This window comes from Triturus cristatus, chromosome 2_2, assembly GCF_964204655.1.
Source record: "Triturus cristatus chromosome 2_2, aTriCri1.1, whole genome shotgun sequence".
NCBI classification, from domain to species: Eukaryota; Metazoa; Chordata; class Amphibia; order Caudata; family Salamandridae; genus Triturus; species Triturus cristatus.
The window spans coordinates 1,086,535,506-1,086,553,159 of record NC_140582.1 but is presented as its reverse complement, the minus strand read 5'-3'; positions in this window follow the sequence as shown (position 1 = coordinate 1,086,553,159).

Below are 17,654 nucleotides of genomic sequence, written 5' to 3'. Positions count from 1 at the left end.
GGGTTTCACATCGGGAAACGTCTTGTCTATACCACATAAGAGAATAGGGGGTCTAATGGCAGACAATACAAAGAATAAGAAAGGAGTAGGGTGTGTAAAATCAATCAAGCCCATGCGTAATCAGAGCAGAGAATGGATTACCATCAACCTTACTCATCCAATGAGACAAATAGTGAGAGCAAAGACACCTCTCATGATCGTTTATATCATATGGTATCCAACTAGAACAGAGGTGTGTCTCTCGATCGTAGAGACTGCCTCACTAGTTAAAGGCTCTATTGCTCCCTTTGTGTTGATGGAGAAGCGTCAAGAGGACACGTGAAAAACTGTGACCACCTAACAGAGTAAAAGTGCAGTGCAGAAAAAGGAGACTGTGGATTCTAAAAAAGGGGTTGTGTGGAGAGTGCGATATAATTCAATTCACTCCACACACCTTAATTAAAAAGGTGTGACAAAGTTACCAGCAGTGCTGACTAGTCACTGCTAGATGAGGGTTGACATGTTTCAGCCTTCAAGGGATTGTGGCCCGCGGCTTTCTTCAGGACCTTTGTGCTTCAAAACTATGCTACTGCATTCAATTGATACATTTCCCAATGGTGCAGTGTGCCCCCACTTATAAGAAAAAGTGAAACTAAACAAAACCAGAGAAGTAGTAATAAATACGACCTCAAGTAGTCCTAATCCTCTATTTCACAGGGTGCGAGCATCACCTGTGGAGACAGGACAATTAACACACATAATCCAACTAAAAACTTAAACATTACTGTCTACAAACAGGCAAATTAAATAAGTGTGCCTGGTCATATTGCTGTGAAAAAATCTACACAATGCTTACCCAGCATGATCAGGGATTTCACCTCACCTACCCTGGAACCTGGCTCAGGTTAAGGAGGCCCCGCTCTGGATCGTGGGTGACAAAAACAGAAAATATTCTTCAACATGAGAGAGCCAAAGTCAGTCCCAGTTACTATCTCGCGTTAAAATAGACGCAAGATGTTTTCACTCTTTATAGATAGGTTCACCCCTTCAGTAAAAACCCATACCAAAATCCCAACTCTCATTACAAATACCAAAAAACGCATAATTTAGCGATTGTAAATGCCCCAGACTGGCATTTGGATCAAGATCTAATTTGCTGTCACGTACACCTCTCAATCAAAAAGATCAAGAGAGTCACTGTCAGTCTGACTACTCGTACTCAACAAAGCCCCTGTTATTGCGAGTATAAGTGCCATCTGAAAGCGCCCCAGCCGAGTGTGCTAGATACAAAGACAAACGGAAAAACTCATCAGCCCTTACCTATCGTCTAAACGTCTTGTCTAGCCACTCCCACACACTGTCAGGGGTATCGAAAAACAGGGAATGCTGTTCATAAAGGATTTTCAGTTTTGCAGGGAACAATAAAGCAAATGACAGGCCCACTGCTCGAGCACGTGCCTTCACCTCCATGAAGGAAAATCTTCTGCGTTGGACTGCTAAAGTGTAATCCGGAAATATGGAAACTTTGGCATTATCAATCTGCAGAGGGCCATGATCCCTTGCTGCCTGCAGTAGATGATCCCGATCCCTATAATTTAAAATCCTGGCCAGAATAGGACGTGGGTTAGCTCCTGGTATTGGACGACGTGTAGGGACCTGATGCGCCCTTTCGACTGTGAAATGTACAGACAGTCCGGTGAGGCCCACAGCAGACTTTAACCAGTTCTAAATATATTCCGTAGACGTAGATCCTTCCGTCCCCTCCGGCAGTCCCACTATTCGGACGTTGTTCCGACGTGCCCGGCCTTCCGCATCATCAGCCCGTGCCTGGAGGGAATCAATCTGTTGGCGCATATGTTGGATCTGCCCGTCATGGGCCTGTACCTGGGGTACCATGGTGTCTACCTTCTGCTCAGTCGTACGAACCCTCTCTGCCAATTTCTTATGATCATCTTTTAGCAAGTTAAGATCCACCGAGATTATGCCTAGTTGTGCTTCCAATACAGAACGGGAATCGCGAATCTCCCGCAGAATCATGTCAAGCTTATCTCCGGACGCGTCGGTCTCCTCAGCCCCCTCCACCTGATGGGACATGGCAGAAGAGTGACCCAATGCCGGTGAGAGAGATCCTGTTCCCCCAGACCTTGGCGGCACCCTAGGCCTTCCCCTTCCCATAGCCTGCAGCGCAGTAGGGCCCGGTAACGAGTACCCAGCAGCAGTGGTATATCAGCGACTACCACTCAGCCAGTGATGTGTTGCACCAGACTATATGCGTCCCCCTCCAGTCAACAGTCCAAGGAAGCGGTAAGGAAGCCCCCAGTTCAATCACAGGAGCAGCCCAGGTACCCTGACAGACTATGGCAGCCGCACTCCAGTAGATCAGGGAGCCCCCTTTAGCGCCCCAGTCCCGAAACAGAGCCACGGGCATCAATCCGGTTCTCCTGTGGCTCCCGTGGCATCCAGTCTAAGCAGTTCAAAAAGGCCTTTGCACAGCCGGATATCCGCAGTGTAAGGCCTCAGCCACCGGTGCATGCCAGTCTCAATTCACCCCCCCGGCACATCTCCTCGCCAGGCACCACCGGACCAGGCAGGGCACCACCGCAGCAATGGGGACCAGCAGGGCTCCGGTAGGTAGATAAACGCCGCCTGTCCAGTACTTCCAGCCCAGGAGACAGGATGGGGGGGCCCCCACCAACCAACTCACAACAGTCCACCCCTCCGCAGCTTCAACAGCCATCCGGGAAGGGGCTCCAGGCACCACCACAGGAAAGCCCGCGGCTCCCAGCACTCAGCAGGCCCAGGGAAGGCAAAAAATCACCGCCGCCAAAAGGGACTTCCTCATGGGATCCAGACGTCTGGAAAACTCAGTCGAGGCTGCCCCGCCGACTGAGCACGCCGGCTGCTCTCCGTCCACCGCTTGACAAGGTAGGGAGAGTCGGATATGCAGTCGGATATAATGCTCCGGCCCGGAGCTCGTCGCTTAAGCGACCGCCATCTTGGGCTGCAGACCAGGCCCCCTCACTGTAAGCTTGCTTACTTTCCGTAGCGGGTTGTGCGGATCCGTCAGTATAAATTATGAATTCATACTGGTCAAGAGGGAGAATCTCAATAGGCAGAGGACATTCGTGTTCGTATTGCAGGAATGCTTGTGTTTTTAAATAAGGATCAAAAACATATTCAACATCTGTTGCAGCAAGAGAATTAACCCATTGTATCCATCTTGGATGTAAAGCTTTTGCATTCGGAATGCTCGCTTTTGTTACCGCCTCTAAGGCTGGTATTGAAGTCATGATAATAATGCGTTTCCCCTGGGCTAGAGCTCTTTCTTTTGCTACAGCGGTTTGAACTGCTGTCAGACTTTTTCTATTAAAGTGAAGCGCATTTCCGCTGGTGTATACAAATGTGATTTGTATGCAATTGGTACTTTTTCACCATCATTAAAAATTAAGTAGGTGAATCCGCATTGACCTGAAATTATTCGGATCACTAGATTGCGTGTATTTACGTGTATTTGTAGGTGATTTGTTGCTAACAAGTCAGCTTGTAGTGAACGCAGGATATTTGTGTGTTCCTGTGTCCAATCTGTGGTTTTGAAATCAGGTTTGATTAGTTCGTAGAGAGGTTTAACCCTTTCTGCGTAATTTAGAATGTGAGTTCTTCCAAAATTCAGGTAACCTAGAATCGACTTTAAAATCTTCAGCGTTTTTGGAGGTTGGAGCAGTGCACACTTTTCTAAAAAAGTTCACTGCCAGGCTTTTGCCTTCACTTGATAGTTCATATCCTAGGAAAAGGACACTGAGATGGGCAATTCTAGATTTTTTTAAATTAAACTTGTAGCCCTCAGCCTTTCCAGGTCATCATCTGTCAGATAGATATCATCAACATTTGACAATGCCTCGTCATCATAAATTTGTAGTAACTCTGTTACTCTTGCTGAGAATAACCCCGGGCTGTACTTGAACCCTTGTGGGAGTCGACAAAAGTGACGCTGGGTCCCCATTATTGAGAAAGCTGTCAAGTAACTACTTTCAGCTGCTATGTTTTAACAAAAGAAACCATTTGAAATATTCAATGTGGTTTTATATATTTTTACGCACAATGTTATTCATTAATGCTGTACTGTGTGCATTTTGCACTGCAAAAGTTTTAGAACAAGTGTTCAGGTGTCTGTAATCCAAAACTAGATAATATGTGTTGTCTGGTGTGGAAAACAGGAAACACAGGATTGTTCATTGATGAAGTGCATGTTTCAATCACCCCTTGGTATTCAAGTTGATCTAAGATCTCCCTGACCTGTTTTTTTAGCTTCTTGCTTAATTGGGTACTGCCTTTGTGCAGTAGGTTGACATTTTAACCCCTTCCATGCTGCGCAAATTCCGCCGCTGTGCTGACGGTTTCTTGCGCGGGCGTGGTCATGACGGAACGGTTCCGTCATGAGCACAGCTCAACCGTGGCTCATGACGGAACCGTTCCGTCATGAGCACCGAAGGGGTTAATAGGATTTTATGGTGAGGTGAGTCCTCATCTCATCCTACATGATTTTTGTATAATGCTGGAGCCTGGGCTACCGCCCATTTCCTGGCATAAGTACATTTTAAATGTATAGGAACGTGGTTGGAGAAGGCTGGCATAATGATGTCTTCGCCGTGTGGGCACTCCCTGACAAATTCTGGTGGCCAGTCTTTTTCTGCTAGAAGTACATCATAACCCCTTGAAAGTTTTTCCCAAAAGAGTGCTTTCACTTTTCTGGAGTGTTATTTCATATAACTTTTGTGGAGAGCTAATCCTGGTGTCTACAGTTTCAGCTGTTATATCTCATTCAAGTCCACTGTCTCCAGAAGTTCCTTCAGGTTCTGGCGAGCTATTCTTACTTCTGCTGTACTGTCCAGCATTGTCAGAGCCCGTTCTCCGTTCTTGAGTTGTGTTCTCAGGATTTTCGGCATGTCTAATCTTCAGACCTGCTACCTTTTTCTTAGTGAATTGAGGTTTTGGTTTGTTTTTCTGATCGTCTTTGGACTTCACGAGTTCTTCTTTGTGATCTGACTGTCCTCTTCTTTCGGATGCCTGTGACGATGTCTGAAAGGTACAAGAGGAACGTGTATCAGTATCTTGATACCTGTCAGGTTTTTTCAAATTATCCCTATTCCTGAGGTTTTACTAATACAGAGGGCTCCTTTTGGGGAGACCTACCTCGGGATTGAGAACGTTTCTCTTTTGAATGTTGTCAAACTTCTTTTTAGAAGATGCGGGACTGTGTTTAATTGAGTCCTTTTCAGGACCTTCAGACAGTTGTGGTTTAACCGGTTTTCCACCCAAACTGACTCTGCCTAATTCTTCATAGGACTTTTCTATTATTCTGGGTAGTTCATGTTGATGTTCTGTTATATCAAATTCCCTAAATATTTGGTGGATCGCTACTGATGCTGCCTCCCCTTTTATATTAGGTAATATTATTGTTGAGACCTGGTCGAAGTTTTTCAGTAATTTCATACCTAAGTTCAGAGCAGGCTCTGCCCCGTATTCGTTTTAAATTTGTTTCAGGCCATCAGGTATTACAGCAATAGACGGAACACCATGTGTTTTAGTATAGATGGCAGCAAAGATTGTGCAAACAACAAAAGAGGAGAGAGCCGGTCAATATGTAAAGAAACTGGGAGCCAAAGAGAAAAAGACAGATTCAGCCCACTAAGTTGAGACAAATCCCATCAGCCCACCGCTTTGGCAGAACATAATCATCTGGGAGTAAGGTGGATCAACTCATTGCAGTGCACCCTATTTCAGGGGAACCATCACTGTGTATATGCAATGAGTCCAAGCCGAAGGGGAGGTACAAGGAGAGGGGTACCGACGGACAGAGCGGGGCCTCAGTACACCGAGCAGTTGCCGGGTGAGGTGAGGCGTACTCCCACATAATGTTGGGAACACTCTGACATCCCTTAAACAACTGGACAAATCAATGACTGTTTGATTTTGGTAGGGTATTGTCACGGTGATGTTCTTGTCAAAGTATTTTTGTAAACACACATTTCTGCAGTAGCATTTCACCATACATGGTCCTGACAAAAGCCAGGTAACTGTAACCTTTTGGCTGAAACATGTCGACCTCTATTGCTATAAGATAGTTATTATTTTTTCAAACTATCAGATTTTTACTTGCTTTTTAATCTTGGCACCTTTTCTTGACAACGAATGAAAGTTGGGTGGTGTTATCAGTTAGCCATTTTTATTACACTTCTATTCTGTTTTGCACTGCATTGCACACCTTTTTCAGTACCACTATGTTTTGAGACTTTTTCTCTGGAAGACTGCAAACTCATTGCATATACACAGTGATGGTTCCCCTGAAATAGGGTGCACTGCAATGAGTTGATCCACCTTACTCCCAGATGATTATGTTCTGCCAAAGCGGTGGGCTGATGGGATTTGTCTCAACTTAGTGGGCTGAATCTGTCTTTTTCTCTTTGGCTCCCAGTTTCTTTACATATTGACCGGCTCCCTCCTCTTTTGTTGTTTGCGTATTTGATGGGGGTTTGGAGTTTGCCTGGTCGTTAAAGATCATTCCCCTTAGACCCTCCATGATTATTTTTTGTTGGTAGCAAAGACTGTGCCCCAAGTGGTGCAGTCTTCCAGATGTGGTGTGATCCCCATTGGTAGACAGATTGTTAGGATTCTGTTTTTGTCATAAGGGCTAGTATTAGGAAATACTGCTTCAATTTGAGTGATTTTTTGATCCATTCAGAATGGAATTTGTTCATGTTTTGTGGGCATTTTACCCATGACTGCGTGTCAAGTGTGTGGAGTAATTTTTAGTGTATTCCCCTGATGAGGGGTCTGATTTGGAATGGTTATTGGTGGTTGGACTGTAAAAGTCCACATCACATATTGGACTAATTGTCTGTAAATTGTTATCAACTCTTTCAGTTGAGTGAGTAGTTCATCGTCTGACATTGTTTTAATGTCAGGATGAGGTGTGTAGCCGGCTAAAATTGGCCATGTTGCTCCTGGTCTACCTAGTGGACCGAGCCTGGTAATGTGATTGTAATGTTTTAGGGTGCCTTTAAACCAGAGCTGATGCTCCTGGTATGTGAGTGGAATTTCAACCTCCTCTGGTGGATCATCTTCTTTGAAGAAGTGAAACACATGTGTAATTGGATTTGATTCTGGGAATGTAATCCACGAATAGAATACCTCTGTCTGAAAAGATTCATGTGCCTCTATCACAAAAACTTCTCTACCACCTCTTGGTGTCAGGCCATGTTTTAGAGTGATGGCTCTCCTTAAGTTTGGATTGATGTGTATAACACCCTCATCGGTTTCATTTAAACCTGTAGTATTAAAGCCTGTTGCAACTGGGTCAGCCGCAGCCTCTGTACTATCCCCGTTTTGGGACATTGTTTTTTTTAAATATGCAGAACAAGTTTCAAGGAAACAAAGATAAGGTGCACAATATTTTGGAACACTGTATCCTTCAATGTTGAACAAACCAAACAGCTAATACATAGGATTCTCGTCCTATTCAGCTATGGCGGATATTATCCCTACCCACTCCAGACGTCTTATGGAGTATTATGAGTAGGGGTCTCTGGGAAAAGCACGACTGAGTTACTTCAGTATCTAGCGTTAAATTAGTGCCTTACCAAACGTCGGGCGCCATGTAGTGTAGTTCCTATTTCCCTTATAGGTTCTGCGCATTGGAATAATATACACTATAGTTTTTGCATAGGACTAAGGTCCGTATGCCCTCTATCGAGGACATTAAACTTAATTACTTGTGTGTGCCAGCTAACTCAGAGGTCACTAGAAACTTCTCGATGAACACAAAGGTATTAGTTTCTGACAACCGCATACACATGACAACTTTGTTTCCCTTAGAATCGGAACGTGTCTCAGAATCGTGGAAACAATAGATAACAGTTTCACTCAGTCAATCGTTCATACTTAGTTTCTCCAGAGTTACACAGAAAATAGAAAGACAGGTGTTTCAATAAAAGGGTTTATTGAACAGTCTTGTTTCTCGTGTAAGAGATATGAGCCGTTGCGATCAGTAGACAGAAAGCAATATATAATATGCACATCTTAAGCAGTAAGAAGAAATAATAGTACAATAGCATTGTCTTTTAGCTATGACACATATTTATATATACATACATAAATAACACAGGCTAAAATGTGAATACTCGTCTGATGCTTCTAAATAGTCCTACCCCGGTGTACCTAACCTAAGTGTGGTGCGAGGTAAAAGTAGGTGCTGTTTTCTATAGTATGGTATATAACAAGTTTAGTATGAGTTTGGTATGCCAAGAGTCCCTCTAGGTTCTAGTCAGCTCCATACCTTTAGAATGAGCGAGGTAGGAATCTCTATCCGGGTCTCAAACTGTAACACCCCGCGAAGGGAGTCAGAACACTGGAAGCTGGATTCTCTGCGAGCAGGGATGACAGTGTCTGGTCAGTGCGTCGGGCCGGTATCTCTTCCGAAATTGCCGTGGCGAACCATGCAGTCAAGTCGTGCTGTGTAACTGCCGTGCCATGCCGTGGTTGCCATGGTAAGGGAAGGTATATTTATACCTGGAAGGTATTTAGGAATGCTAGCATTGATGTAAAGTTGGGCAGAGGAAGACCTCATGGATGAACCCCTAAGGAATAGTAGTTCATGCATAATAGATGAGTTCTTGGAGAAATCAATAATCCTAGCTAGGAAAAGTCCCGCTCGGCTTAAGGGTCTGGTTTCTAAGAACTCGTTGTGATGTGGGATGGACGGATGTAGGTGACCATGCCTGTATTTGGTTAGCATGGCTAATGCCTAAATAAGGGCTGGGATTCTATGCCTAAATAAGGGCAAAGCGAGTTGTCCCTATATAAGGACATGATTCAGGGAAACCTATATACGGGTATCTAAATCGAAACACAACATCCACTCCAATGACAAGGGCAGTGAAGAGAGGTAGAGAAGGGGGAAAAGTGAGAGAGGCAGAGAAGCGAGGACAGTGAAGAGAGGTGGAGAAGCGAAGACAGTGAAGAGAGGTTGAGAAGCGAGGACAGTGAAGAGAGGCAGAGAAGCGAGGGCAGTGAAGAGAGGTAGAGAAGGGGGGACAGTGAAGAGGAGCAGAGAAGCGAGGACAGTGAAGAGCGGTAGAGAAGGGGGAAAAGTGAGAGAGGCAGAGAAGCGAGGACAGTGAAGAGAGGTGGAGACAGAAGGACAGTGAAGAAAGGCACAGAAGGGGGGACAGTGAAGAGAGGCAGATAAGGGGGGACAGTGAAGAAAGATAGAGGATTGAGGTCAGTGAAGAGAGGTAGAGAAGGGAGTACAGTGAAGAGAGGCAGAGAAGGGGGGACAGTGAAGAGAGGCAGAAAAGGGAGGACAGAGAAGAGAGGCGGAGAAGGGGGAACAGTGAAGAGAGGTAGAAAAGGGAGGACAGAAGAGAGGCAGAGAAGGGGGGACAGTGAAAAGAGGCAGAGAAGCCAGGACATTGAAGAGAGGCAGAGAAGCGAGGACATTGAAGAGAGGCAGAGAAGGGAGGACAGAGAAGAGGGGCAGAGAAGAGGGGGACAGTGAAGAGAGGCAGAGAAGGGAGGACAGAGAAGAGGGGCAGAAAAGGGAGGACAGAGAAGAGAGGCAGAGAAGGCAGAACAGTTTAAAGAGAACAGATAGGAGACAAGGTCAGACGAGCATTAGCAACCCCTGCCTTGGCAAATAGGGCATTATTTCATTTTTAAATGCTTTTTTTACAAACATATGCAATAGGCATCAAACGTTTAGAAATAAAACAAAAAATACTGCAGTCTAAAAGTAAAATGCTGCTGCTGTGTTCAATACTGTAAAGTTTGTGCGCTTTACATGAGCACTAGTTACGTTACACAAGGACACATTCATGAGCCTATGCACGTGAAAAGGATTCTGGGAAAGGTCGAGTGTGGTGGCCACATACCCACTGTCAGCTGCTGGGGCAGAGATAACCAAGCTTTCATAGCATAAGCATGTAAATGTGGAGCACTGCAGGAGCCGAACATGTGGCTGGACAAGGCATAAAGCGGTTTATGTTATGAACGTAGCTTCAGGGCACTGTAGCAGTTTCGGTTTGAGGGCCCCGCTTTGTGCAGTTCTAGGGTTATTACTGCTGCAGTCAGGTTGCCTCATGTAGACCCCTTTGGCTGGGAAAGCTTGATTTGTTTACTGTTTTCTAGTGGTTAATGTGTAAAATAAAGGCCTCTTCCTGGCACTGATCGTCCTTGTGTACTGCATGTATAGGCTGAGTGTACCAAAGAACTTTGCCTTTTATTGGTCACAGACACGGTGATGGTTTGTGACGTCACCAAACTTATGTAGCTTTAATGCAGTAATGTATATATGATGGCCTGGTATGTTTAAACCAAGGTGTTCTGAAATGTTCAAAGATGGTGGGGTTGCAGCATGGACGCATTCCTCTGCAGATCAGAAGCACTGGTCTCACTCTCAACACCCCCCTCATTTCAAGGCACTTTACATAAATGCCGATCATATCGGGGCGCCAGAGACTTCCCAGGGGGCTGATGCGATCCAGGGGCACGTCCTGCCCAGGGTGGCTTGGTTGGAGCTCTGGGTGTGCCTCGCACAGCATCCCTACCCTGCGGGCAGGGCAGCATGAACAGCATGTCCACAGGGCCACAATGGCACCAGGGAGACCACATCTCGGTTTCTTCGCTGCGATTTCGTAGACTTTTTCGGAAACATTACCTCTTCATTTATGTGTGTTTGATACAGCGCAGCCATACCTTTTTGGAGCAGTGTACATAAACAGAAATACAAAAATAAATTAAAATAAATATAGAACATAGAAGTTAGAAAATCAAATGGCAGGAAGGGAGGGCGTGTGAACGGTGCCCACCGGGCAGGCAGGTGAGAGCTAGAGCTCGCTGGACTCCCAAAAGGGTTCGCCTCGAGGTACACTCCTGTAAAGCCCCCCTCCCCAAAGTCTCCAGCTTTCCCATAGCAGCCCCGCTGCTCTGCTGTCACTCACATTTCCTCACTACACACTAATTTCACACACTGCACCTGTGGAAGGGTGAGTCCAGTCACGCCATAAGCTGCTCTTGTCTTCCTCAGCCCACCCAAGTGTGGGTCAGTAGATCCAGTACACCAAAGGCTTTGGTCCAGTGTGGGTGGGAGTGCGAGAGCCAGCCACGACTCTCATGATGTGCACAGCGCGTGCGACTGCACGAGACAATACCCCCACAGCCCTCGGCTGACCGCGGCTGGACTGGCCTGATCCCAGGAGGGTGGTGTGTGGCCAGCAGACCAGAGGAAGGCTGAAGCCCCCTATGGATCCATATAGGTCTCTTGTGATCGCCCCAGACATACTCTGGCACGTTATCTCATCAGAGGGTCACGCATAGTAGATCCATGAAGAAAAAACCCACAATGGATTAAAAACACGGAGGAATGCTTTCCTTTCGCATGCAGCGGGGGATAGGGCGGGAAGGCTGACTGAATATGGAGCATCGGCCTTAATTCAAAGTACGCTTTTGAGTCAGCGATATTCCACCATCTCTCACAAACCGCGCTGTTTTCACACCAGTCTCCACAGCAGCAGACCAGTGAGCCCGGTGAAGGCACGACAACCAAGTGACGAAGTCACAGCCATGTTCCCAGAGGTTTCTATGGAGGAAATGAAAGTGTTAACATGGCGTTTCACCCTCACTTGAACTGTGGTTGCTATGCAACCGGGGCTGATCAATGGGATTTCTACTGCATTCAGCCTCCAGAGATGGCCTCAGAAACAGATGGCCCTTTCGCGCGCAGACTCTGACACACAACAAAAACAACACAAGTAAGCTGAGACTGCAGCAGATGGCACCGACAAAGATAAGAAATTGCTTCGAGACAGACGCAAAGCAGATGAGCCAGTCTGGATGGGCCGGAATAAAGGGAGAAAGGGCAGTGGCCAAAAAACAACATTTTTAATGGGAAGCCAGCGTTTAGCATAAACGCTGAAGCGACCCAATGAAAATGATGGGCGGGGCTTCAAGTCCCCTTCTGAAATTTCCTCTCTCACTTTAGGTTACGCCAAGCGAGCAGCGTATGCGCTGCAACGCTAGGCGAGACCTAAAAAAGGACTCACTATAGCATTACAGGAGAACATTCCACTCTGACATTAGCAAAGCTGCTACATAGACTTCATCCATAACCTCACTAAGTATGATTCTCTGAATAGAGCAAACACAAGGAGATGATGGACGGAGCGCTGAAACTTTTCAGACACTCACCCCCCTGTTACAGACCGGGGTGAATCCATCATCGTTCTTTAGCTCACTTCACAACCCCAGTTCAGACACAGCTATATGGAAATAAGTCTTAATCCTGTGCCTCATGGGAACAGTCCAGCCTGAACTGCCAGGTCACGTCTTCCCTGGACTGGAAACAAGCATCCTGGGACCGGGTTTGAGCTAACAGCCCTCAGCAGCCAGGCTAGCTTGAATCCAGTGGCAAAGTGAGCATGCTAGAAAGGAAGCACAAGTGGGTTAAACTATTCTAAAGACAATGTTTGCAAACTTACTTTTGGCCAACTAACTTTAGAGGCCAAGGGTACTGGTTTTTAGTCGGTGCGCAGCATACGAACTTTAAAAACACTTGCTACAAATGTAGAAGTTACTTACCTGTAGCTTTTAGTGTTGTACATTCTCGCATGAGTATATCACCTCCCAGAGAAAGTAGCAGTTACATTCACGAATTACCCTACTGTGGCGTAACATACATGCCAAGTTTTTATACCTGAAAAGTGGGAGATTTTGACAACAAATTAGGGGGAATACATTTTTCCAAATTGACTTCAATTGAAGCAGAGGCATTTTCAGGTAGTAGAGAGCTAAAATAATGCAATTATTTGCTTGTAAAATGGGAAGCCTTTCCCCTGATTTGGGCCAGTTGGCATGTATGGTTACTCCAGGACATTGTCTATTTTCATGTGGTCAATTTAGGCCTGATTAGGAACACCACCATTTTACATGCTCACGTTATAAAGTTGAAATTTCTTAAACATTGATATTTAACAAACATTTGCTTGCATGCCTAAACAGGGCAATATTCTGTGAAATGGCTTTACTTACGTTTACACTTCTTCTTAGGCATATTATTGAGTGCTTTGAACATTCTATACAAGTGCTAAATTCACTCTGCAAATGTTATTTGTTATTGTCCACTCGGCAACAGAGGTATCATGAAAGAATCAACAATGGCGGCCTGACTGGGTCTTCGGCATGGTTACATGGGTGAGGTTTTTAATGTAAATGATATCACTCCTTTGTTTAAACCGAGGAGCATTTCGCTGACACGGTCGAGGTTGCCCCATGCTGGAATTTCAGCCTAGTTGATTCCTGTTTACCTCCCGAAAGGGATGATGCCCAGCTCTCCACCAACACGGGTTCCCTGATGAAACATACCCACAGGTAACTGGGGAGTTAGATCACCCTACAGGGATTCTGGCAGATTCATTCACCCTAGGCACAGGTAAGAGCACAACTATGTTTATACGCATAGGGCCCGATTCACAGAACTGACTTAAGACAAAATCCTAAACTTACTACCATTTACTCATTTTGCATTTTGGTATTCACAGAACGCACTTACTCATTTTTATATTCACAGAAGGCACTTATTCATCAATGAGTAGGTGCCTTCTGTGAATACCAAAATGAGTAAGTGCCTTCTGTGAATTCCAAAATGAGTAAATGCCTTCTGTGAATACCAAAATGGTAGTAAGTTTAGTAGTTAGATCTGTGAATCGAGCCCATATATTCTCTGGAACAGCACACTGGTTGAATTGTTTATTTACTTTACCATTCTCATTATGCAGATCACTCTGTTTTGTGGCTTTCTATTGATAATTTCAGCACATGTATTTTACACAAGAATCTTATTGCTTCAATAATATTGAAATTCCAACTCGAGTATTTCTTGAGTCTCCCTTTGGGCATGCAAGAATTACCAAATAAAAGGGTTTTAGATCCATTTCCACAATTTCATTGAGGAGTCAGGGTTGTCATTTTTTGAGGTTGCACATTCCATCTGTTACCTCGCTAGGTTAGGGGTACAGATGGTGCACTGAAAGCTAGCCAAGACTTAGGCTGACATATCCATATGGTGTTCTTGAACTCAGTCTTGCGCTGTTTTGATGTTTATCTTGTTCAACAAATGCATAGTTTTACTGAGAACATATAAGACGTAGGACATGGCGCCACCAACGTTCTAGCTTGGGTTCTTTTTTAATGGGTCTGCCGAATAGTTTTCTGTTGTGTGTCCAAAGCCCCTACTCACCGGAGATGTTGGTGGGGTTAGGGAAGAAATGCTCCTCAGCAAAGTAGGGAATCCCTATTTCTGGCTCTAGGTTGTTCACGTTTGAATATTTAAAAGGATCACCCCACAGAAGTACCCTCTCTGAATTCCACATATTCAAATGGCTAATGCATCACCAGTTAACATACTGGTAAACAGCAGACCAGTAGTCACACACACAATGCAACAACATGGGTGCACCCTTACAGGGGTGGGGCTTTACTTTCGTAGTAGAGGCCCCCGAAGCATACAGAACAGAGGTATTCTATTTATGGGTCACATTCCCATCAGTAAAGGCACAATCAAGACACTTTCACAGTTACACTGTAGCTGCAGTTCATAACAACTACACAGCTTGTGAAGCATTAGAAATACTATTAACATTTTAAGAACACCAAAATTGGTTTAAAGGCACCCTACCACATACAGGAAACAATGGTAGACTGAGTCCCCTGAGTAATGAGGGAGCAACATTGCCAGTGTTACCCAGGTATAGGAAATGTTACTGCACCAGAACTACGTACACTGTACACTAGTGTAGTCAGAATATATAGATGTTTGACACCATACGTGATGCGAACAATGACAATAAACCGCACAAGGGCAGCTCAAGCTGCACAACCACATTTGGCTAAGCCAGGCATTAATCTATGGACCATCAATACAGTAATGGGTAAGTTTCCCATCAGGCGGGAAGAGATTCCTTTTTGGATTGCTCAAAAAATGAATCAGCTTGAAGCAGTGTTCCCCCATTTGAGATCCCAAGAAAAACATAGAATTCTCACAATATGTTTGCCAATGGAGATGGCCCCAGCAGTAGAAGGCTACGCCACTTGAGGCACAGTCTTTGCTGCAGTCAAAGGTACACCTTTATTAGCTGTTTTGCCTGAGGTGCTTAAACTGATTCAGAATAAGTACAGCGAGGCCCCTGCCCTGGATTTGGGGATGAAACTGATAGGCATTTTGCCAGAGTGTCCTAAATCATGTTAAGTAATATAAAAGGGGGAGCAGCAGTGTTGGCTGTACACCAGCAGCTCACACAGGTTGCTCCGGGAGATCAGGAGCACAAACTACCTAAAATTATTAAAGAAACCTATGTATCTATAGGTAGAGATAATTTGGGAGACAGACCTAATAAACCACAGATTAAGGGTAATTCTGAAAAGGATAACTTGGAGCAGGCACCTGAGTCTTCCAAAAAGAAGTGAATAACAAAAAGAAAAGACTAAAACACTGGGTGGATCTCCTCAACAGGAGTCCACTGAAAAGTGCAATCATTTGCACAACTGTGATACAATTAAACAGCCTGACAGATATCAGGACACTGCTGCACGTCCTTCACATTTCTTTCAGGAGTCATCCGAAAAATGCTCGGAGGGAGGAGGACAGTTCGAGCATAGAGGAGTATGTGAAACCGAAGTAGGCCTCCCAATGCTCAATGACTTCATAAACAAGCATTTACAATGCAATGGTCTCGGCATTGGTAAAGTTAGAGCTATTGGCATTGCTCATGACATTATTTTTATTTATGTTTTTGTTTTCAAAACATTTAAAGAAACGGCATTGTCATGAGCAATGCCAATAGCTCTAACTTTAACAATGCCGAGACCGTTGCATTGTAAATGCTTGTTTGAAATGACCATGTGTTTTTTATAGACCCCTTGATTACACAATTCACGGAGCCTGCAGGTCATTTACTTTTAGCATGCACAGTGAATACAAATCGGCACTTGGTGTTTTCATGCAGCATTTTGACTTATTGCACACACTGCAGTGTCATTTTTAAAAGCCAATTCAGTGCGCAAAGTCATTGAATAAAACCACAATTCACCAGATTTGCAGGCATGCACCACATGATAGTCCATATCGTATCTTACTTCATTTGGAATCCGTGAGTTTGAAGGGTATTCCAGCTCACATCCTTGCCTCGTGTTCTTTGGTAATATTATTGGGAAATCCCCTCTTTTTCCAAAGCATAATAAGAGTGAGTAGGGCCTCTTTTGCCAAAAAAATCACCTCCCAAAGTTGCTCCGTGAAAGGGGCCTATACTCAAATAAGGCGGCATCAATGTAGCAGACACAGAGCTTCCTGCTGTTAAATCATGGTCATTTCAAAAAAGCAAGTGATTATTTTCCCGTGAACGAGGCTCAAGAACCGAGTTGAAACGCGTTGGGACAGAGAATATTTGCAGGCAACTTATGAACTGTATCTGTTTTAATAAAGCACGTGAACTCCATGGAATAGGTCTCAATGGCTTTTTTCTGCGCAAGAGAAAAGGTTTTGTTGTGTGTGTGTGTCTATATGTCATGTGATCAAGGCAGGCAGCTGCCGAAACGCGTAATGGCGTGGCTGTTTTGAGCGGTAAATAAATCAAAATTGCACATATTTGGGTCCACTCGTTTGTTGGCGAAAAGAAGCAACGAAGCAAAAGCGAGCAACTGATATATATATTGGTTTTTTGAGTTGCCTGATATAAACTTACCATTTTTGTTGTAGAGGCAATGTGTACTAAAGGCATGCATGGTAATGACATACATCAGTCCATGTGTGCACAATCATGATGATACATTGTCTGCTGTCTTGGAATGGGTTTTCTTAAACAAAAAAGTACCTGCAGATAAGTGAGAGTTGACGATTCTAAAAGAGTAGGCTCTGGAAGCAAATTTGTGAAACAACCAAATGCAAGACTTTACATTTAAAGCTGCGAGCGCTGTGCGTCGCGTCAGGTTGTAGTTTGCAGACAAAATATTTACAACAGGAGCAGCAACGAGCACGCAGAAAGAACACATGCAAAATCCCTCAAATGTATCAACATCAGCAATCTTCAGGTTTACCACTCCGATGTCAGCCAATGAAAATGGCAGAATCGGTTGCCGATACAAAGAAAGGACTATTATGATAACGCTCGCTGTGAATAAAGCAATGGGCTGAAAGTTCAGACAGCAGCCATTTTGGAATGGATCTATTTCCCAAAATCGTTGATTATTCTACTGGACTGCTTGTGGTTGTGGAGCTATCGCTAAGCAAAATGTTGAAATCAATTCGTGTCTACATTACGTACAAGAATAACTTAAGGCTATTCAAGTTGTTACTAAACAATTCAGATAATTTTACTCTCAGTGGTTTAATGTTCCAAGATAGCCACTTGTTCTTCCACCTATCGGGTGCTTCTTTTGACACGAAGTGCTTGAAAACGTATTTCTGGCAATAGTGCACCTAAGCAAGATGTTTCCAATGTAAAGCGGAAGAGTCAAACAACAAGCAATGCCAGGCGACAACGGTGTCAGTAAGGGCCCGATTCACAGAACTAACTTAAGACAAAATCCTAAACTTACTACTTTTGGTATTCACAGAAGTTAGGATTTTGTCT